Here is a 24,696-nt window from a genome sequence, read left to right as displayed (position 1 = left end):
GGAGCATTCTGAAAGCGATTCTAATGTTGCGCAATGACGCCCTGTTCATGCCAAAAGCAAAACATTTTATGACATATGGTATTAGTCTCTTAAAAGAGCAGAAACTTTTTCATTTTTCCTGTAGTTTCCAACCATACTTGTTTTGATTAAAAAAAACCAAACACACTCACACAGCTAGAGAAAGATTTAACAGTGCCTCATTTCAACAAATGCTTCCTATTTATCTGTACCACTAAACAGAATCCCTCGTCTCTATGAATTAAACAGACCCAAACTTGGACAAGCTGTTAGGTAAAGTGGTCTCTCACGAAGACCCTGAAAACAGTCAGTTCTATCAGATCTATCTCAGTGTCAAAGAAAGGCTATCAGTGTACATTTCCTTGTTTTTCATGCAAAGATAGTAATTCCTTTCCCTGTTCAGACGACAGCCACAGAGGCTGGAGGCTAGAATAGCAAGTTCTGTATTTGGTAATCATTTTAGACACCCCCTTTTTCAGGGTCCTAATTCTGTATCTAATTAGTAACCCTTCTTCTAAGCACTATGACTCAGAATTGTTAAAGGAATTAACAATTTTAGAAACTGCCAGATACCTAATCAGCTTACGTTCAGTTTTCCAACTGCATGTTTTCAGATTTCCTTAGTGATTCTATAAGAACTTTAATATTACCATATCAGCTCTTTTGTTTTGCTCCTGGAATACAAGAGGATACATGTAGTTTCTCTTCACCACTGTGTAGCAGAGTTATGCTCATTTAAAAATTAAAATAGCTGTGTTCTATGCAAGATGCTTAAAGTCATCATGCTGTATTGTCCATATAAAAGTTATGCATTTTTCCATTAAAGCAATAAGGATTCCATTCTAGGGTATCAATAAACATGTCACTATTGCAAATGAAAGGCCCATTTTCTATTCAAGCTCTCTTATACACATTTAACAGAATTATATACATATAACTATAATGTGAGTTACATAAATCTATTTATAGACCTCTTTTTTCTGCAAAATAAGATCAGGGATACATTTGTCCACATAAACAAACAACTAAGCAAACATCAACTTTTGCTTAAGTATTCCTCTGATATGATTCAACTGTTTTTTCTTCTTCATTACACTCAAATCAGCAGCATTGTACAATGAATACATTCCAGAAGTTAAAGGTAGAGCTAATAAAGGCCTAGAGCAGGCTTTCAAAAACAGTTGTTCCTGTAGGAAATTGTAGCCCTACTATCAAAAAAAAAAAAAAAAAAAAAGAGAGAGAAAAAAGGAAAAAAAGGAAAAAAAACACAGAAGGAACCCACACAGAGAATATGTACCCAGAAATAGTGTCCCCTCCCCAAGGTTGGAAGCAAGTTGGAGGCATTTAAGTCAGTAAGGCTTTCACAGTGGTGCCTCATGTAATCAACAACTGCACGGCCACTGGTGCACAGAGCAGACCAGAAAATACAGAACCCTCAACAGAGGCAGTGACTGCTGCATTACACACAATTTCTGGTTCTCTTATAATATTAGCCTGGTTTTGACCCCACAAGTCACACAAATAACCACCAAAGACTTGGAAAGTAACTTCTGCCAGTACAATACAAAATATGGCTAGTCCCAAACGCAACTACTATTGCTCAGTATGTGTTTCTAAAAGCCACCTTGAGCTGCCATTTATTGTGCAGCACCAACATTTGTTTGTCCAGGACAATGTGCACATGGGAGATGGATGCTCATTGACCAAGAGCACTGGAAGGACCAAGGCAGCCAGCATAACTAGAGACCTCAACTTGTTAAAACCTCTGCATCAAGTTTCCACCACTGCAACCCCACAAACCATCCCATTCCACTTATTCAGGCAGCCCAAACATTTCTGTAAGGCTCTTTTGTTCAGCCGCCCCACATCCTGCGTCCTCTATCGCAGGGCTCGCTCAGCACCGACTCCTTGCTATTATCCACGCCCACCGACACAACATGCACATTTCAGCCAGGCAGCACAGACAGCACCATGCGGCAAACAGCCCCTGGGAAGTTTCAGTCCTGTCACCGCCACTCTTTCAGGTAGCATAAATGGATGCTTCCTGTTCTGTCAGAGACGCCTAGACATGCATTGTTCTGAGCAAGCCCATGTAGGGCACGAGCTCAAGGTTAACACAGAATAGCAGCAGTGTCTCTTGAGCATAGCATCAGAGCAACAAAAATGTAAGACTCGAGCAGTTAAGCAGATACTTTTCATCACCATTAAAGCCGAAGGGGATTTTTTGTTTGTTTGTTTGAAGAGTGTTGCAAATATGCAAATTAGCCAATTGAGTAACCTGTACAGCATGACACATGGTGCTGCATGCAAATAAAAAACTGAGCAGCTCAGCACGAAGGCAAACACATGCATGTAATTAAGTTGGCAGAATCAACACAGAAAAGACTGCACATGTGGGGTTTCTTTATCCCTTCCTCAGCAAGCACAAGTCCCCCCAAACAACTAACATTCTGCAATAACAATGGTTTGTAAACACATGCAAAACTCAGCTGATGAAACACACATTTCAGCTTCATATAAACAGAATCAGTATTCCACATTGTACTTCTTCAGCTGCTTTTTCCCCCAGTTGAATTTTTAAGTATCAGCACACTGTTCAGCTTAGGAACATTTTTAGGAACCTTACAAAGAAGTTGGCAGGACACAACTAGCCAAGCTCAGGAGGGAAAGCCACTCCTACACACAGCACTGTCAGATCAAGGTTAATTGAGTGAGGCAGAAGGCAGGAGGGAACTGATTGACTTGATTTATACTATTAATTTATGATTACTTATTAAAAAGGGCATAGTACTGAAGCCAAAAGCAGAGTGCAGGCAGTACCTTCAATGATAATGTTCAGGACAGGTATAGCTGTCCAAACCACAGCTTCATCAGCCACAGACACACACATTATTTCTTCTGCAAACCTAGAGATGATCAGTATTTGCAGCCATTGAATCAAGGAGTTACTACACAGGGCAGGAGCTGCCCATTATAAATCCTTTGCCATTGGGATCACATAGAGTATGTTTAGATGGCAATTTGTTTTGAGTCCAAAGATAAACCTTCATGTCAAAACCTATTTTTCCCTAGTTAAAATAGCTAATACAAGCTTTATGCATTGTTTTGTTCTTCTGACGCAAAGTGAACATTTTTCTTTCCAGATGAAAAGCCCAAGAATTTAAAAAATGTTTAAGGAAGATACTTTCTTAATTTCCTTCATGACCACATCAGGATATTAAACCTCAGCTGTCTTGAGATTATCAGTAAATGTCATGCAAGAAATGACAACATATAACTAGAGGTGATAGTTCTACTTAGCAGTTGTACACAGCGTTTCCCATTTGCAAAGACCTAAGCAAACATTAACCGGACAACAACTGTGTTTCTTTATCTTTGGCATGCAGCCTACAGGAGATGGTTTAAGTGACCTTGCATTGTTGCAAACCTACTGGAGGCAAAGTTATGTTATCTCCGCTGAAATCAGAACTGCAGGGAAGCCAGGAGTAGCAAATTGAAATTCCTGATAACTTCAAACTCAACAACTTGCTGTCTGAAAAGGAAAGGAATACTTAAGGACTGCCATGCAATTGTTTGTGAAGCCAAAGACGCTGAACACCACTGCATCACAAGGTCATCTACAATATTCTGTGTGTGCTAGACTTCCCAAGAGAGTCTTAAAAACAAGAACAATCCTATTGTAGGGAATGCATTTGCTAGACAAAACATCCTTCAAAGTTAAAACAACAGATGATGGCTTTTCTCAAAAGAATGGCTTATCTGAAAACATTTAACCCAGGAGTCAGTGATAAGTGGGTAAGAACTCTATATCTTTCCCAGCCCTCCATCCCCAAGACTGAATTGGCCACTAGCAAACTTACGTGGTGCAGTGGAAGTCTCCTTCACAGAGTGGCAAGATGTTGTTCAACTCACTGTAGCGAGGTAGGGGTTGGTCTATTCTCCCACATGCCTGGTGACAGGACGAGGGGGAATGGGCTAAAGTGGTGCCAGGGGAGGTTTAGGTTGGATATTAGGAAGAACTTCTTTACTGAAAGGGTTGTTAGGCATTGGAATGGGCTGCCCAGGGAAGTGGTTGAGTCACCATCCCTGGAGGTCTTTAAGAGACGTTTAGATGTTGAACTTAGTGATATGGTTTAGTGGAGGACTTGTTAGTGTTAGGTCAGAGGTTGGACTGGGTGATCTTGGAGGTCTCTTCCAACCTAGACGATTCTGTGATTCTGTGATTATCAGCAACAGCTTATCCAAGTCTGTTGCAGCAGCTCCCAGGACATTTGGAGCTTAGCATATGCCAGAAGCTGCTGCCTCCAAGGCCCCTTTCAATTATTGTGGCTCCAGCTCTTTCCTGTACCTTTCAAAACCTGCCCAGGGGCCATGTATGTCACCAGTGCCACTGCAAGCTGACCTCTGCTGCACAGCACTGCACTTCACTGAGGCAGGGCCCTGAACAACTGTGCCAAAAGATGCTATGTTCATTAACTGTACCACAAATAAGGTCCTGACCTTCAATTAAGTTGTCAAAAAAGTAAATTGTGACAATGGCTTTGAAAGTAATTCATAGCGATATTATCTATACGTTATTAATTACAACACCAGAAAGTCTTTTCCAGCTTCTCTTGTTCACCCATGTTCCCTACTTGAGGTGACTGACAGCTAGTAGCATTAATTATGTTTATATAAGCAGATGAAGCATTTCTTTAAAGGTGGAAACAGCAGCAGCAATGTAAGTAACCTGTGAACCTTCTACAATAAAGTGTTACTACACTGTTCTCCTCTTGCTCCTTGTGCTACTCTGCTTCGTTGGAACGACTGCCTATACAAGATGCACAAGGCCTGTTTAATACTGGAGACTGTATTTGTGTCAGAGCATAAATTCAATTTGAAAAGTAGATAAAAACCACCAAGGGGAAGGCAGGAAGCAGTTGGAGTGCATGAACCACTAATGTTAAAGGACTAATGGTAGCTTGTCAGTAAACCTTGATAATTATACATTCATTGGGTAGCTTCTGCGGATAAAGAAGTGATTATTATCCAAGCAAACCATTTTTTCTTGCTGAACCCCAGAATAATACAACTGAACCGCAAGTCACTCAGCAGGGCACTTTTATCAGCCAGTAGGACTGCCTGGAAAGTCTCCAGGCAAAGGGGGACTACAAGCTGTGAAATGAAAGGGCCTTTTACCAGCAGAGAACGGGAAAGATGACCTGATTGAAATGGCCATCTGAAACTGCAGGTTTGTGGAGGGGAAGGAATAAGAAACAAAGATGTTGTTGAGAAAAAGTTAGTGTGGTCTTTGCTTAAATCATGACTTGCAATTTGCAGCTGGCTGTGAGCTGCGCTCCAAGAATGCTCAAGAGGGTAATGAAAATGGAAAAAAAAATGCATTGAAGAGTTTGCTGTTTAGCTGAGATACCTGTATATACTATTGTTAATTTCTTGTTATTTTTGACAAATTTATGTGCAGAGTAGCCATAAAGTCAGTGTAGGGAATGTGCACAATTAATAATGCAGAAATCAGTGGCTCTTGATAGCTTAACTGTGAGATTTCATTTCTGTAACAGTAAGACAGTCAAGAGGTTGAGCCCAGAAACTCTGCAAGGGAGGCCAAGAGAGTGACAGAGTCCAACCAAGCCAGATCAGGAAAATGGCTGGCCCACATCTAGTAAGCCTAGCAGCACATGGTGGAACCCTAAGCAAGCTGGGAGGCACACAACTCACAAGTGCTGTTCATTTCACTTCCTAGTAAAGGCCACGATGTATTTTTCCTTCCGATACCACTTAAATGCCTTTTAACAACATAAAGGAAATCAATCTCTGCATTTGAGGAACAGCGAGATTTCCTGTTAATGTTAGATATAGGCACATCAGGTCTTTTATTTTCTTTTAAGCAATTACTGTTTTCAAGTAACCAATTACTTTCCAGTGGAGATAAAGGACAAGTGATGTGCAAAAAGCTCACTTTGTTCTAATGTCTAGCATGTGGTAAGAAAAACTACATTGAAATCATCAGTAACATATAGCCAGAACACTGGCAATATGTGAAACTACTGCCCGTTATTTATCACCTCACATCACCAATACAGCAACTGGAGATTTATCTTTACTTTCAGATAGGGAAGGATGTAGCAGTAACCACACCACATGCAACTGATCATTCTCTGTAAGACAGAAGAAACCAAAGCCAAGAATTAATCGCGGATATTCTTATAAGATAAACATTGTTTTATTTAACACAGTAAAAAAACACAAGGGATCTTAAAAAAAAAAAAGTCAAATCAATCCTCTTTGAAGTGATCATCTCCCACTGTTCTGCCTTTTCCCATAGCTTTAAAGATTTGAGCTACAATGAACATGAACTCAGATTATTGTTCTCATCTTGAAGTCATTCAGTAAATGTTACTAAAACCAAAATACAACTAATAGACTGCTGTTTACTGCCAAGCACATGGCAGTCCCTCAAAAAAAACCCATGGGGTGTCAGAACACACACTTAAAAGAAAACGCCTCTCCAATTGTTACTCAAAGACCACAGAGAATCCTCAGGTCTTCCTTATGCTTTAAAAATAATAATAATAAAATCTATAAATAACACTGATTTTCAGCATTACAGGCCTTGTGAAGACTGCTTTCTAACAGTTTTAAGACTGAAGAACTACTGAATCAACAGATTTTAGCTAAATATCAAGGTCAAATTGCAACTCACACTAAGGACATTCAGTCTTTCAAGTCTTCAGGATTTCTGTTGCACAACTGCTTCACACTCAGTTGGGAGAAAGAAATCGTGAGATTTAAAGTGAAATTGGTTAGACAATCTAATCTCACTTTTTATCTGCTAAGTATTTTTCAGTGATAAACAGGCTACAGGATACAGGGACACTGCCAACTATCTGCAAGCAAAGCTTGTTTTGTTTGTTCAGCTATTGTGTTGACTATCTTGCATTCTTCAACACTGTGCTAGACACAATGGTCTCTGAGGACCAGAGTGTGCCTAATGACCAGGACATAGTTCTAAACTTTCTGGAGTTGAGACAGTGATCGGAACAGCCTGTCAGCTTTCAACATCCAATGCTGTACACATACCACTTCCTTAATGGATTTGTTTTTACATTCAACACCACCTATATTTTGGTTAGTATCTGAGCTGACTACATCTACGCAGATGTTTAGTAACATCTTTCGGTTTCTGTCGATGACTGAATTTAGCAGAGGGAACCAGTGCTTGACGCATATTCCTGCTTCCAGACGAGCAAAAGGACATCTATCATGCTGGAACATGCTCAACTGCAACATTACCTCACTTGCTAGGACTGGCACTTTGTAGACCCATGACTCCGTGTTTCCTCCTGCCTACTGCTGAACCTCTCCAACCATTGTTCTTCTTGCCACTTCTACATAGAGATGATTTTTTACTAGTTTTAGGGCTGTTGCCCTTTTTTCCTCTCTGTTATTCTGTAAAGGGGAACAGAGAGACAAAGGCTAATTGTGACGCCTGCAGACAAGGAAAAAAAATCTTCAATACTAAACAGAATCACACAGTCAAGAGTCACATGAACTGTCTACATGATACCAACAGCTCATAGTGAAAGCTGTTTCCATTGTTTTCATTTTGTTTTTTCTGCTAGCAAGAAGACTGCAGTAGATTACTTGACAAAAACTCTACCATCTTAATATTATCCAAATGTATGAGAAAACATCATAAACGGTTGCTTTAAAAAACAGCTGACACTATTTTTGATACCTTTTAAACTGCCATTGTAGGAAGCAATACAATTTCAAAATCCATAACAAAATTTATATTAAAAATCTCAAAATTATTCAGCATAGAAAAACAGTCTATTTATAGCTGAATTTGCCCTTCTTGTAATGGACATATCCAGTGTTACTGGGTTATAGCCTTCTATTCTGAAACCCAAGACACAGCCAAACAAAACACAGTGCACACATAGAAACAAATCCCTATGCCAAGAAGTTATTTTGTTTGGTGTCTTTAAGAGCTCAGCTCAATCTCTAAAAGCACTTCATGGCTACAAAAGAAGGCAAAAATGTTTCACTGTCTGTCTGATCTTCAATAGGCCACCAACGGATACTTGTGTCATGGATTGACCTCTAGGTCCAATACTTGTCAGGTCTCCAAAATCAAATATTAAAGCAGCTAAGCTTTGCTTGCTGCTTTAACTTCCATGGGTGCAATGAAGGATAATCTGAGAGTCACGGGGAAGTTACACCTAGGATTCTTTCCAAATTTCTCAAGTCCTACTGGGAATGTAAGCAATCGTTTTTGCATGAAAACAAAATCCAGTTCAACAGCTAGAGAAGAGTATGTGAGATTTCACACCACCACATCTTCCCACGTTGTTTATCCTCCACATCACGTGCACTGACAATCAGACAAGGCTTTTATGCATCAGATCCTCTATACGCAGAACATCAACTGCCCATGCATGGCAGGCCTCAAGACAAAGGAGGGAAAGAGCAGGCAGGCACTCACCCCGTTTCTTTCCCGTGGTCCTCATCTGCAGAGGGAGCTCCTTTCTGTACAGAGTTGAATAATAACACTCATCCCCCTTATGCGGATTTTCTGTTTGCCAGGCACAGATGGCCTCACCTTTCATCTGATCAGGGCCACAGATAGCACACCATCTATCAGGCACCCTGTGGAAATTGAGCTATTTGCCCCAAGCTAGTGGTGGAGTTTAGCACTTGCCTGTTCAAACAGCAATTGAGCCATCTGCTGTCTGCCACAACTGCCCGGATCAGTACTAATGGACCAGTATACATGTAAAGAACCCTCCAATCTCATCTGAATATTCTTATCCACATGCAATTTACTCAAGCACTAAGTGCTATCTCTACCAAGCTCTTGCTCATTTGGCTAATCTGCATCTCAGTGAACACACTAGGATTAATCACACAAGATGACAGAAATCACAATCTGCGCCTTTTTTGTTGTTGTTGCTAAAAAAGATTCAGTCAGCTCCTATTAATTAGTCCTAGGCTGGATTATATTGGCATGCCACAGTCTATTTACTCTTATCAGAGATAAGTGCTGCCAATGGTTTCACCATGTAGTCTTGACCCTGCTCTGTGAGGAATACTGTTGTTGTTACATTTAGAAACCCTCCTAGGGCTGTCTAGCTTTTATTGTGATTTCTTCAAAAGCTTCATGCACAGTTCCTATATTAACAGAGATCAGCAGCTTAACTACCTAGAGGTTTTCACCTTTCCAGTACAAAGCCACAGTGAATTAAATTGCTACAATGAAAAGATGCACAAAGCACAGAATCCTTAAGGGCAGCACAGCCCCAGTCTGTGAAGACAGAGCACACAATGCCATGTACAGTGGGTCTGCTGTGCTATAAGCCCATTTTCCATCATCAAAAACATCCCTGTTACAGCTAGAACTTCTTCATCAGAGCCCACAGAGGTACTGACATAAGGAAAAAAAGTGCCTAGTAATAATGCCAATCTTATAAAACATTTCCCTAAGCCACTGTTCCCCTTTGATGCTTACAAATAGAGCAGTCTGACAAACATCCCAAGATATACACACTCCCCACTACATTCCGTTTACTCTACAAACTTTTCGGATTGCAGCTTCACACCAAGGCTATGCTGGATTCTGTAGAGAGCATCTAATGCAACAACTGTGAATGAATAAATGCTCAATTCAGACTGCTCCCAAGAGAGCAAATGGCCAGTCAGCAGTAAGTTAATTCTTATCCTCTTCAAAACATGCTTTTTGATAATTTATGTGAGAAGGTGGAGGGAGAGAGAAAAGGAGATCAAGGATGTTTAACAGATTTCAAGTCTTCAAGGAAGAAGAGAACGCCTAAGAGCTTTGTGTGTCATGAGCAAAACGCAAAGGAAGTGTATTTTTTAAGGATCTGCATTACATACCTTTGGGGTTCCCTTCTACTTCAAGAGACATGAAACCCAAAACGACAAATGATACAAGTGTCCTTTTTGTATCCTCTAACAGCATCTTCAACAGATTCAGTAATAATTGCAAGTAATTGTATAAATAAGCTGAAAACGGGGTAGTTTTCATTGCCAGAAACAGCAGAAAGCTTCCAAATTTTATGGGTTAAAAAAAGCCAATAAATTTAACAGTCTTTTGAAGATGTTAGTATAATCCTTCCAAAACTGAAGAGAACAGATGACTCAACCATATGGCCAAGTTCCACTAAAATTCTGTCTCGTAATCATAAAACATGATGTAATGTAGCTTGGTCCCAGGAGAAGGAAAGGCGTTAGACGTGTGACATGCACAAGCATTCCCTGAATCCATCTGACTAGCTAGTTTAAAAAGGTAATACACAAATAATCAGGGTTTTTTAGAAGTTTCCAAGATAAATATTCTCAAATCTTCTCTTGGAAAAGGAATAAGTATTGGTCTTCAAACCTACATCAATGCATCAACCATTATTGTTACAAACACTGCTCACCTAAACATGTACGCTCGCTCACCTAAACATGTACGGTGAAGTACTTGCTACACCTTTCCACAACAATGCATCTTTTAAAAAGGTTTGCCATTACAAACTTTGAAAGCAATCTGTGCTGGATTACTACCTCAGTCTTAATGAGCATGAAGAGTTTAAAGGACTATTTGCAAATCAAAAGAAGCTTCCCTTTTAAAAGTATCTAGGGAAAGGGAAAGAATACACATCAGCTAAGAATACATACACACTGAGTGACAAAGAATATTATCTTCTGCATTACATAAAGGTTGAATTGAAATAACTGCTAAGAAAAATCAGAGCCATCAGCTCTGACAGGTAAAATACCTTCCAAATCATTAATCACCCAAATATACACAACAGAAGTCATCGATACCATCGTAATTCAAGTGTTCTACAATCACCTGGAATTAACAGTGACCACTCAGTACATGGTTCTAACTCTGGCCCTCATTATATTTAGGACTCCATTTAAGCAGGTATGCACAGATGTCTTAACATGTAATGTGTACTAGCTCTATAAGAACTCCACTTTTTATAGTGGGTAGTTTAAATCTATCTATGATTTGAGTCCAGGCTACTAGAAAAACAGACCAATTCCAGAAAGAAAAGTAAGGAAAAAATGACAAGCAGCAGTAGTTTCCTTTCTCAATAGTGACAAAACTGGCAAGGGAAAATTACTGGGGGCTGGGATATAGAGACAATCACTCCAAAGCCTGGCTGAAACCACTGTGTTACAATCCCCCCCAACAGAGACAGGGCCCAAGCAGCCATTACACTGAGGATCCTTTTTCCTATGAGTGCGCACACTTAAACGTTAGGGAAAGAGCAGAAATTGATAAGCCAAGTGGTTACACAAGTGACCCATGAAAAAGTTCCAAGCTTCCTGACTCTCCACCCAAGCCCTATCAAATCAAGAAGTGTTAGAAATCAACAGGTAAGGCATAAAGAAAAAAAAACAATCAGTATGGACTGTATACCAACCACACATCTCTAAAATGCCATTAGAGCTGGAAGAGGTTAAAAAGTACCAATATAATCTAAAATGGCATCTGTATGAAGAACAAATTGGACAGGATGCCTCAGTCTCTAAGGTACACGAGTTAAGGGAGACGGGAAGTCAACAAAATCATCAGTAACATGGACAAGATGGATGGGGATCAACCATTGTCTTTTTCAGCACAACGAGGGAACATCAAACAAAAGTGGGACCAGGTCATAAAGAAAGTTAACAGCAGACTTGTGGAACTGCTTTCAAGGTAAGTTGCAGTTGCAAGACATCTATGTGGTTTCAAGGAGGAACTTGTCACTTATTAGGTAGACAGATTCAGTAGAGAGATTAGGCTGGTGGGACCCTCAGCCTGAAACAGTAATTGCTGTTATGTTGCTAACAGAAATCTGTTCAGCCCTGTCACTTTTTGCATCACATCTCCTATTTGTCCTCCTGCTCTGTAACAGCAGACACACCAGCCTCCCCAGGGCCTTGACTGCGACCAGAACAAGATCACACTAGGAACACTGCCCTAGAGAAGAAGCTAGTCACACATGATGACAGTGCTTTTCCTCTAGTGAGAAGAAAAGCATAAAGAAAAAAAAAAACAGCACTGCTACCCCTTGTCTGAACTTCCCTTTACCAACAACCATGCTCCTTACTCAAACCTCTGTGCTCAAGCAACCTGTGTGCTGTAGATCGCTAGCAATCCCTTAACCACTTCAAGAATCCAAAGCTGATTAAGAAAAATAAACCAGTAACCTTGAATTCAGCAGGTCAGCTCTGTATCACCAACCCAACATTTATAAGAAAACTGCAGAACAAAAGTGGCTTAAAGCCACCATATTTGTCCATGACGCCTCAACCACAGAGCATTACCCATGCAGAAGCCTGGAATGCTTTTGATTGTATGGTCTTCTCATACTGCAGCTACCCATTCCCATAATCTTCTGGCAAGAGCTTTTAGTGGTAACTTGAGTCAAGGATTGAAGTACAAACCAAGGACAGGCTGCAGCCACGCTCATAAATCAGGGATTTAATAAAAACCTAAAGATGTATAAAACGATCTCTGTCACATAGGCTGAGATCACATCCACACTATTATGAAAGGACACAAGTTCAATGGACTATCATCTTTTATATCAAGCATATTTTATACCATGCCAGTCCAGCTATAAAAATACTGAATTACTTGTTCAACACGTGGACCTTTTGAAAGTTAGGTATCTTGTCTTTGCATCTAAATATGAATTTGAAAAGGAAGCTCTCAAGAACTTGACATGGATGTTAGCAAATTTATTCTTTTGACAGTTGACGTGTCAATTACAACATATCAGTTCTATTTTATCCTTTTACTACACTATACTATTTCACAACTGCCCTTCAACTACCTCCAAGAAATCAAATTTTAAATATTTTGGCTTAGCATGCTGTTTGAATGGGAAGAGACTGACTAAGCTAAGATAAATCGTCCTCCTGTTACTTTTCCAGAAAAGGTTACAGTGAAGATACTGCTATTAGCAAAATATGGAAGCAATATTACTATAGTGACTACAGAAATTTTAGTGAAGTGTGAACAGACAAGACTTCCATAAACCCACCACAAAGCATTGCTATCTGCTTGAGAAAAAACAAAGAGCTCTTCAGCATCTCCAAAGAACTCTACAAGGCTGAGCGACTATGTGCTGGAAAGTGTTTCCTTAGGAGTGAAGAAAGTTTTGGCACACGCACTGCAACGTCACTATAAATTAAACCTCTGTGCTGCAGCTGTCCAAGGCTTTGTACTCAGTCCCTGACACAACACGTTGCCTCAGGCTGCTTGCTGCATGTCTGCCCAGCCACTGAACTGGTTTTACTATGTTCCCCTTTGCAAAACTGGGCTGTTATGCTCACTGTGGGCTGCCCACCACCTCTGCTACTTTCTTTCAGCACAAACGCTCTAGATGGTACAAGACATCAAATACTGGGGAAAGGCTTCATGATCGCTGGAAGGTTACCTGCAGCCTCCACGGTGTGTTAAAAAGAGCGGGGAGAGTTCCGTGCACCAGCTTTTTACACTGGAAATTAAGCAATCAACATCAGACTTAAGTGACAGAGGGAAAGGAAAATTCTGCCATTCGGGTTCAGATTTGTTTAAAAAGCAGGCAACAAACATTTTGGCAAAAGAAGAAATTTCTGAGAATTACACATTATTTGAAAATAAATTGTAAGTTTTAGATGAGTATTGAGCTTCATGGGTAGCTAGCCACTTCCTGAGCTTTGTTTTATTTTCAAATGCGTCATTCATTTATTTCTATGCCCATGCAAAAAGTTTTCCAAACATTTAATGTCGAACAGGAAAACTGAAGTGGAAAGTGGATGACAGCCAGTTTAACTGAGCTTTATCAACATGCTCCATACATCCTGACACACTATACACACTCTGAATTACCACAAGCACTAAAACCAGTCATGCCAGTGCTATTTTAAGAGAAGTCATATTTTGCAAATAGAAACGATAGAATTTCAATAAAGTACAAAATAACATACTGTGTTGTTTATGATCCATATGTTGTTTGCATGAGACTGAACATGCAATAAAAGAGCAATAAAATAACCCATGCACATCTGTAGACCTAGAAAAATTAGGTGCTGTAGGGCAACACTTCAATGATTTTAAACCATCAAATGACTGTTGAAGAAATATATAAAATTAGAAGAAAGAAAGACAGACAGACAGACTTCAGGTTTCATTATATATTTCACTGTCTGCATATACATCTCCCACCAAAGCAAGTCAATGTTGCTTTTTTTTTTTTTTTTTTAATTTGGCTGAAGGAAAAATCACTGGGAGACAAACACAAACAGATTTATTCTCAAGTCTAGAAGCTGAGCATGCTTTAACAATTGGTTTCCTCCAGCCCTGGGAGCTTGGGACTATGAACCCTTTCAAGAGAGGTGACAGAGCCTGCCTCACATGGATGATGTCTGAATAAAATACTAGCCCGTGAGCAGAGAGTGAGTTACTTGTGTCTAAATCAAAACTGATGCATTTCTTGCTGCTGTACCAACGCAGCCCCTACCAGCACTTATTTTAGACAGAGCTATTGAGTTATGCCAGGAAAAGCCTGGTTACCTTGGAGACATCTCCCAGCCAGCTCTGGCAGAACTCTCATGATGTATCTCACCAAAATGCATCTCTCTGCTGGGTACAGACAACTTCCATGTGCTTGAGCAGAATACAATGACACAAAGGAAAATGACCAAAGTATCCCAGCATAGCTAGAATATCAGCATAGGATAAAGGATAAAAGGATAAAACAGTTACATCCAGATCCTAGCATATATGGAAGTATTAAAACTGTGGTGCAGTAGGAGCCTGCTACACACAAAGGCTTTTCTGTTTTGTTTGGTAGGGATTGCACAAATAACAAGTGGATACTGAAAACTTTCATTCAGAGAAGGCTTCCACCCCAAATGTAGAAAATATACCAGTTACTTTAATACTTACAGTCTCTGGGACAGAAAGAGAGCTGGTGTTTAGGAACACATGCTGGAATGAACACTTATTTTTAAAAAGAATAGTACAGCAGACTCATCTTGACATTGTCCCTTCTAAACCAAGCCTAAAATAATTTGTATCTGGGAAACACAATGTGGAGCCCTGCAGCAGTCAGATGAGAACTAAGAAGAGCTACAAAAGAGCAGACCAACACAGCTACAATGATGTACACTATTCAAGAATACTTTTTGTTGTTGTTTTTTAACTGAAGGAATCTCTGTCGCCAAATTCTCTTGCTGTCAGAAGTCAATCCCACCATAAATCAGGAAAATTGCTTTAGTCCTGTTTACAAAATTGTCAGACAGAACTCCTTCACCAAAGATGTGTCCCCTATTAATAGTACCTCACACAACATAACACCCTTCTGCTTCACAAGACTGCCTGAGGGTGTACAGTGTGATATGTGGCATCTCGTCTGCCTTGATGACACATGGCATCATTACTGTTACCACATATATCATGGCAGAGGTGCTTTTGCAAAAAAAATAGATGCTCCTCTTCTTTGAAGAAGCCAAGTAGAGTTTTCTAGCATTCTACCACATTCAATGCATCACCACAAGTTAAGGTCTTTAGCTACTTGCATGAGACTTGCCTATCAAACTCTCCACCCTTCAGATTTTCAAAAGCACAGCACAATTTGTACCTTTATTACTACAAAAGCTACTTCTTAGGCTGTTTGGTCCCTGGGCTACAAAAAGCTGCAACTAGAAGGCACCAGCAAGAACTTCAAATCCCATTATGCAAACGGCTCAGCTTCTGCTTGGAACGGAGCCAGACAAGTAGTGAGCAACAGATACAGCAGAAGCCCAACTTAACCAGTTCAACATCCACACAACTTGCAGACAACATGCTTTACAAGGCATGAAGAATTTCCATGTTTTCAATGGAAAGCACTGATTGCAGAAGGTTCCCCTTCCTCTCGGCTGACATGCCAAGGCTAAGACAGTCAGTTATCTTGGCCTATTATACATAATTACAAATCTATTTTCAGCCCTCAAAGGTGTATTTTTCACCATCTCATAAAATACTGTAAAGTCGTAAACAAACAGAAGATGGCTTTTAATTCATGACTTACATTCCAAAAATTCAAACAGGCATCAAGTTTTCTTCTCAAGATAAAAACTCTTAAAATTCTTTCTGGTTTTAATTTCTTTTGGTAAGAATGTCAGGAAGAACAGAGGGTTGGAAAAGGAGCATATTTCTGTTCATATTTTCTGAGTTAAGTCCCCCTCTCCCCCCGAACTTTCACCCCCTTGCAGAAGTTCATGCCTGTCAAAAATTAAAAAGTCTGCATTGCAAGATGGGCCATTATAATTCAACACATGCTGCTTTGGTGGAGAAAAAGCATGTTTTTGGAATAGCTCTGTTATGGGTCAGGAATGTAAAGCAGAGTTCATATTTCAGATGAAAATGGGAAACAGCTTTTTCTTGCAAACCCAACTCAGCTTTCCAGTACAGAAGTCTGTGCAGTATGGTCTTTGTAGCGTACTGCATCAGACTTTTAAGTGCAATAGAGTAGAGATCACCAACTGTTTGTGTTCTACAAACTGCAGCATTGCAAATTCCTATTTTTAACACTGAATGCAAGTTTTCAGCATTTGCTTTAGAGCATACTCTCCTGCTGCAATGTTTGCACTGCCACAGATGACTCAATGGACAATCACATGCTCTATATCATTCCAGAGAGCATCCCAGGCTCACAAAACAACTGCGCTATTGAAACACAAGTAGAAACAGTACAGCTCAAATGAGATGGCATCACAACAGTGTTCTGTTCCTCAAAGATGTGCAAACTGGAGTTTGACGCACTACAAGTCCCAACACCTCCCCACAGCAGAGTACAAAATCTCTTTGCACCCAGTCCTGTAACTGTTTTATTCTGTGTAAACAATCCTTTTTTTGCACTTAGATCCGTGTGTGTGCTTAAGAAAGATTAAGAAAGTTACTACATCTGTACAACATCAATGTCAATACCATGTAGAGGAACATCTTGGTTTCTGGTCTCCTGAAAAGATGGATGGGGAGCTAAGTGAGGGGCAACAAGTTGAAAATGAGTTCTCTCACAGACAGAGCATCTTCCAAGCTATCCAGCAGAATTCAAGTTGTAGAAGTTGTCCAACTCTCACATGTATTTCCCTAAGACACAGGAATCAGCCTAATAGACTTGCTAAAAGAGTAACGTATCTTGGCTGTTCACTAGATTGTAGCATCTTGAACAAGTAACAGGTTTGTGGAAGAAGTTCTTGAGGAAACCAACAAGAATGCTATACCTACTTCCTGCACAGAACATGCAGATTTTACTTGTGAGCCATCTAGTCACTATCTGCTTTTAGCCAAAGTCTCCTGAGACAAGACTCTCCCAACACATTTTTCCCCTAAAACCTTTGCTGCTCAGACAGGTTGGAGGAAGCAGAAACCTGGACAGAGCAGATAGCAGCCAGCCACCATTCCTGAGATCATCTCACTGATGTGTATGTGAGAGACCTGATCTTCAGACATAAGAGTCAGTGGCATCCATCCCTGAAGGGTGAAATGGAAAAATTCACATCACACAATGAAGAAGGGTTAAGATAATGACAAAATACCCTATTTTAACTCTTTCATTTCTTGTCTGCATCAACAGTGTAAGAGTATCAAAAAACAGGATGTAAGATGTGCCATTTAAGTTCACAAAACAATGACAGTAACAGAGTATGATTTTACCCTTTGGGTGAAAGGTACACCCACAAACATAACATGCAAAATGTCAGGCAGAAAAACATACTGCAAAAGATTGAGATCTACTTATTTTAGAAGAAACTGCAGCTAGATGCATGTCAAGAGTTCAAATTATCCTAACATTTCAGGGCCCCAGTCATGGTTGAAAGCGCTATTGCGCAAAGCACTAGAGAAAACCATCTCCCCTTGATTATTCTCAAATTGCAAGTGTAGCCAGATCCTCACCCAAACAGATAGTCTCCAGAACAGCTATGTTAAGTAGCTTTCTTAAACAAGTTCAGTGTGACACTACTTTTAGTGTTCCATCTATTTTACAGAGTGGAATCAGATCTCCTTACAAGTTTATTTAGCATAGACAGAAACCACATCCCTATTCCTCGATATGAATTGTCAGTTTTAAAAACTGGACCCAGCTGGTAGCTTTCTGTTAGCACTGATGGTATTCATTACCAAGTGTCAAAGAAACTTACAGTCCTTAGTATGGCTAGTTTCAGCAAACTCAGCAATACAGGTCTGAAGGTCCTGTTCTTGTTCCAAAATTATTTATTTTGAAATAGTTTTTAATTTGATGCAGTTTCCATCCTCACCACAGAAAGAGGTTTATGCAATCATTCTATACCAGTACACCTACTCCCAGATTACTTAAAGCTAGGAAGCAGTCTCCAAGATAAATAAGCTCACGCAAGTTTCATGAGAAACAGAGATTATGTAGATGAGAATAATGCAGTGCTTCCACCAAAGGCTGCAGTTTAAGCTTAGCTGTTTTGTTTGATCTGTCAAATGCTGAACATTTAACTGCACTACCTGTTTTAGCAATTCAGAACAGCCTCAACAGGCACTGCCTGATGCCCAGCAGGCACATGGGGGAACACTGCAGAGAGCTGTCTCTACATGTATGTCAGAGAAAGAGCAGAAAAGGCAGACACTGAAGGTCAGAGTGGGAAAACCACAAGTGCTGTGATGCAGTGGAGATGGAATACAAACCAACCAAGCTGCAACAGTTCTGCTGCTTCCAAAGGACCTTGTGAAATAGAAGATATCTAAAGACTGACTCTGCCCAGTCTCAAGAAATATTGCAAAAATGCTCACATGATGTTTCTTGAAAGGGTTGCTTTATTTTCTTACAGCTTTTACAGAATATGTAGTCATATTCATAACATAAATCAGGTAGACCTTCCCAGGAAAGAAGGTTTAAATAGTGGGATTGAGGAGGAAGCTATGGAAAATCTCATAAGGACCGTGTTCTGGACTTAATGCCAACAGCAGCAACTCCAACCCCATCATCTTACATATATCAGTGATCAGTTGATAAACTGATTTTTATCAATTGATAAAAACTCTCCCTCTATTGAATCACTGAAGGTAGAGAACTCCACGAACACTAGACAGTTAACCACACTGCCTTCAGCTACTGGAAATAAGATCCTCTCCCTGTCATTCTCATCAGCTGAAATTATGTTCTCCCCACCAACTGCAGTACATGGCAGGTCTGGCAAGCTTACATACTAAAAGACTGAGACAGTTAAGCATTAAGTAAGAGAACACAAATTAACGTCAACTGCTGATTTTCCCCACCACTGGGCTTTCTTGTAACAAAGACTAAAAACATTGTAATTAACTTTGTTCGTGAAATGCTATGTTCTAAAGTTGGGCCTAATTAGATGCAATGTAATTCTTGCCAGAAACAGATAATGTGTGTCTTTCATCAACTCGGGTGATTGGAATTTATTAATGTTCTCGGCAAGTCTGCATAACGCGAATTATGTTTACCCGCTGCTCCGCAAAAAAGCATGGTGTCTCTTTTTGGTACGATCAACAGTATTTGATATTTTATAAGAGAGAAATGTAGCTTTCAGTTTAGAATGAAACTTTACAAGAGCACAACTCAAACTGCAAGGGCAAGAAGGGAAAATAAAAATAACAGCACTAAGCATAGCAAGATCCAGGGCCAGTACTAGCTTTCTGTAGTACAGATACATAATAAGTGTGCGGAGAACAGCAAAGGGATATGGAAACAGGAAAGAAGGCACGGCTTAGCAATGATGCTTTTCATTACAGCAACAACAACTAAGATCTATTGGTAAGCACAATGCCTCAAGGGCAGCATGAAAAAGCCACATGAAGAAGTGCCAAAAACATCCTCAAAGTTACAGTAGGACAATGGAGGCCCAGGCTGATGGTAGCTCTCTCCCAAGTTAATGTCTTCTGAAGTTCGTTTAGCTTGAAATACTTCAGAACTCCACCCACAATCAGCTAAAGAGAAAACAAGAAACAGAATGTGAATGATATTCATGCTTGTGCAAGCTCTTTTATTTCTTTTTTAAATACTACTCAAGCTGCGTGACAATAGATGTATTTTCCTTTGGTTTTTGTTTGATTGTATTGCTTCCAAACAAGAACTGTTCTCCAGAGCTCTGCTACAGAAGGTAATCTTGAATGTCCCAACCTTCAAGAAGACTGAAATTACCTTCCAACCTCTGTAGGAGACAAGCAGTGTTAGAGATGTAGTTGAGGTCTCAAACAGACTTCGCTATAGCAGTCCTGAAGCAGGAAGAAAAATGGTTGTTTTCCTCCTCTCTGAATGTCTTCTCCTACACTAAAACAGCCCAGAAACAAACAGAAAAGTGAACAGAAATGTAGGGGAGGGAGGGATGTAACACCAAGTGTTCTATAATTTCGAGCTTCCCCATAAAACTCAAACTGCAACAAATTACAGCTTTGATAAGGACAGATTGTATGGGAAACTGAGTAAGTTTAGAATTAAAATGAATATAAGGAAGATTGGAAAAAAAACCCTCTAATTTCATAAGGTACTGCCCACATGCCTAATGAGTTACAATTTTTAACAACCAAGGTTTTCATGTAATGTAGCAGGCACTCAGTCCTAACTGTAGATTCTTAGCATATTACATGCCTTCCACCCAACCATTCAATGTTAATTATTGTTATAGGTGTTGGGTTTCATAACCAGAGCTCCTAGTTCTCTTTAATAATTACTGTTGTGCAAATATTTCTGACTTCTGTAAACACAGTTAAGAGAGACCTTCTAAGCCAGGCAGTCAGTAAAGCTGCTGAGCTGTGGAAAGCCAAACCTAGGTGTCCATGAGCTACAAAAAAAAAGTTACAACTACGTCTTCCAAATAACAAGGGAGGAAAACATTACTGCGTTTAAACTCCTGAATTTGTACCAATACTACTAGACAGCTTATCTAGTTTTGTCATACTTCAGACATCTTGGGTTCATATCCAAGTTGGAAAGAGCACAGGATAATCTCCAATGTGACTATTTAAGGATATTTTAAGATAAGCAATAGGTTAGTTTTGAAACTTACACTTATGCATGTGTTTGAAATGACTCATGAAGAGACAGTACTGTAAAACAAATACACACACACAGTGAAGGAATTCAGTAAATTTCTGTTTTAGCCTTGAACTTTCTGTGTGGCAACATTCTGGGAAAGGCAATGAATATTTTTGCAAGATTTGCTCTACTAGCAGGACAACAGATACTACCAACCATCACTTACACCACTAGTAACAGCCACACTGGGTATGAAGAGATTTATGGGCTTTTTAGGTCAGGAGCCAGACGTTAAGACAGTGTTGATTACACCTGTTCAAAGCCACAGAAAGAGAAGACTTGCTCTAACAAGTAACCTTCCCAAGAGAGGAAGGGACTTGCCTTACCTATGAGTATGAGCAAGTCCAAGATCATGCTGCGCACAGGTCACTGCGCCTCCAGAAAGCAACTTATTCCCCCTGCAGCAGTTCGAATTAGTTACTTCTATTTTCTCTTTTCTACAGGGAGACGTTCATTTGTGCATCTAAACTGGATATTCAAGGTGAAAAGCAAAGACAGTACGGAAATATAAACATAGTAGAGAAACACTTATAGAAATCGAGGTTTGTTTTTGTTCATTTTTAATAGTTTGTGAAGGTCTGGATTTGGCAATATTTAGGTTGCCTTGGTTTTTTTTGTTTTTGTTTTTTCTTTTTTTAAATTAATTTCTAGACTTTTTTGCAGCAGGAGATTTGGAAAAAAAAAATCAAGACTACTCTGAAGAAAAACCTAGCAAGAAACAGAAAAAATAGAATTCATGGAATAAAATGAAAAAATGGGGGTTGTACTGCATAAAGTCAAACCGTAAATTCCTGAGAACAGTAGTAATAACTGGAAACTGAGATGAATATTCTTGTTGCATCGACCTATCACCATTTCTTGGTATTAATAAGGTGTCACTCCCATCATTTCTAACAGATCAGAGATGATTACAGTACCATTTCAATTTCCCCACACCTGGTCTGTATACAGATATATTTAAAATCCAGTCAGCCAGTTTTCTTTAAACCACTGGCAAAGGAACCTGGGTGATGTAACTTAAGAACACATTGAAATCTTCCCCTCTTCTCAACCCAGAAATGCTCACAGCAGCTGAAGCATGCAATGTGAAATAAAACTGGTTAAAAGACGACAAGGGAATTGGTTAGGGAATAGGGGCTTCTTGGCATTCCTTTAAACCATTTCCCGTTCACCCTTGTGGAGTATAACATAGCCCTAAGAAAATACATCTGACCTCACTCTTTTCAGCTGCATTTAAAAAAAAGTTTGGAAAGCAATTTAAATATCAGATTGCACATTCATAAACTAAAAAAAATAAGAAGAGGTTATACGTACTATTGCCTTTGTCTCCAACTAAGACAAGTTGGTTTCCTTGTTGTTTTTTTTTGTTGTTGTTGTTGTTGTTTTGGTGTTTTTTTTTGTAAATTTAATGAGAGCTTTCATTTTCCCTGGGAGACGAGGTCAACAGACTAGGGCATTTCCTGTCTGCAGCAATGCCCTGTGCATATGCAGACATGAGTCTTCTGACAAAAAACTGATGTATTTCAAAGAGGGGGGTCATTACAATCGTGGAATATAGCAAGATCACATTCTTTCCTATTTGTTTTGCTTAATCACTATGGATTACTCAAACATACTTGAAAAGAGGATGCATTTCAGTTGTGTGTGTGAAAACAAACAATTCACTGAAAATCCCACACACACTGAAATCAGAGGAGGCATGTTTCAGGTCAGACCGTGACCATGCATTGATGGAAACTTGGAGCAAACATACTGAAAGCATCTGGGATACAAAAACATAAAATATCTGATTCTGCAACATCCTGAGCACCTTGTCACTAAGAACATAGGCCCCTATTCTTCAGAAAATAAATAAATAAATAAAGGAGACTTTATGATCACGGCCATTTATGGCTTCCATATTTCAAACCAACCCTCTGAATCCTGCTGATGGAAGTGTCCATGCAAACCTCATGCAGTCCTATCACATACTTGGGACAAACTCAGAGCGGCATGCAAGGAATGTCAAATCTTCAGAAGAATCAACAGCAACACCTCACCTAACTTTCCACAGATTTTTAATAGCAGGAAATTCAAGAGACAGTTTACAACAGCCAGCAGACATACAAAAGTCAGAACAAGCTGAGCAGTCTCAAGCGATGTAGAGCTACGTAGAGACAAAAATAAAGCTGGGCAAGGCAGAAGCTGGTTGTCTCTCCTTAACAGAATTTATGCAGCCCCTGTGTTTCCACAGTATTCAAGCACTGCAGAATCACTTTTTTTTTTTATCCACCACAATTACCCCATATAAATATTCTTACACACCACTCCCTCATCTTAAATATATGAAATGTGGAGTAACAAGTACCTGTACAAGATTACAGAAACCTGCACTGAAAAATGAGCAGTTGAGTCCTTCTTCCAATCTTCTAGCTTTTCCTTCCTTTACTGCACCAGCTGGGCAGTTCTCATGCTGATAACCTAGGAGCTTAAGTCAGTCCTGATGGTGAGATTTACACTGCCCATTCCCCTTTTCTAAAGGAGGCTGTATACTGTTTTACAGCCACCTTCAGTGAATTCACAAGCTACTTAGAATTGGTTTGTTTTCCGTATGTCAAAGAACATAACTTCATAGATGTGTTTACTGCATGTACAGAGAGCTGAAACAATACTACATTCATAAAACTGGAACTACTAAGCACTATATAAGTAATTTACAGACCAAAGATGCAAGCCTGACAAAACAAGAAAACAACAGCTATCAGTGTTAAAATAGAAACATAAATCTAAGAAAATAAAAATGCTGTCTTGAACACAGCCATTAAGGTTATGAGAGTTTGCCAGAAGAGGTGAACGAGTACAGGAATTACTACTGCAGAAGAGCAGGAAGAAATATGTCATTAAATAATATCAATATACAATTTCTAGGTAACAGAGGGTTGGTTGTGTCATCCCCCCCAGCTTATAGACAGACACAACCTGAATCTCACTTTGCAGGAAACAGGCAACTTAGCATTTTAAGGATAAATTGTAAAGTGACTTGACCTTAACCTAAAGCAGGAGGGGAAGGGGGCAGATTATAAATCTGTACTCCAGGTATGGAAAATCCTTTGTATGGATTGGAAAAAATACACCATGGCAGAACAATTACATTCTTATGCTACCAGAAGAAAAACACCAGTGACTGCCAAGTACATTTCAGCTACATCTTAACTTACTGAACTTGCCTTCCTGCACCCTAACGAACAGCTACCTAATGTTATTCCATTTCATCTCATCAGGAAATCCCAAACTGGACTCGATGCCTTCCCTTCAAAAACACAGAACAGCTACCCAAAGCAGATATTGTGCATTTGGTGGTTACACGTAGTGTGTAACAACTGAGCAAGCATCCATACTTCAAAAATGAGAAAAATTATACCACGCGCCATCCCAAAGTCCTAATCAATACAACAGAATCTGATGATCACCCTTCAACAGGCATGAAGAAACTTACCTGTAGACATTTTCCCCACACGATGCTTATGTTTGCCACATCGCATTTGTTATGTCACAGTTCACCCAGCATTACACAAATGACTTCCAACTCAAACGATCCTCTAAGAAAAGCAGCTCTACTCATAAACAAAAC

The 24,696-nt window shown here is 39.6% G+C and overlaps 1 protein-coding gene and 1 long non-coding RNA gene across 18 annotated transcripts in view; both read right to left on the bottom strand.

Annotated features, from left to right (window-relative positions):
* The window catches only part of RAI14 (retinoic acid induced 14), an 85,867-nt gene that overhangs the window by 38,818 nt on the left and 22,353 nt on the right, over positions 1-24,696 (bottom strand). The window lies entirely within an intron of this gene.
* LOC126913642 (uncharacterized) lies at positions 20,038-23,706 on the bottom strand. Its single transcript, XR_007709290.1, has 3 exons — positions 22,401-23,706; positions 21,413-21,554; positions 20,038-20,321 (listed from the first exon to the last, which is right to left on the bottom strand). It is a non-coding gene; the product is annotated as an uncharacterized LOC126913642 (long non-coding RNA).

The sequence above is a fragment of the Cygnus atratus genome, chromosome Z, assembly GCF_013377495.2.
Source record: "Cygnus atratus isolate AKBS03 ecotype Queensland, Australia chromosome Z, CAtr_DNAZoo_HiC_assembly, whole genome shotgun sequence".
Lineage (NCBI taxonomy): Eukaryota > Metazoa > Chordata > Aves > Anseriformes > Anatidae > Cygnus > Cygnus atratus.
The sequence above is the reverse complement of the archived record's forward strand: the minus strand, read 5'-3'. Positions and strand labels throughout refer to the sequence as shown.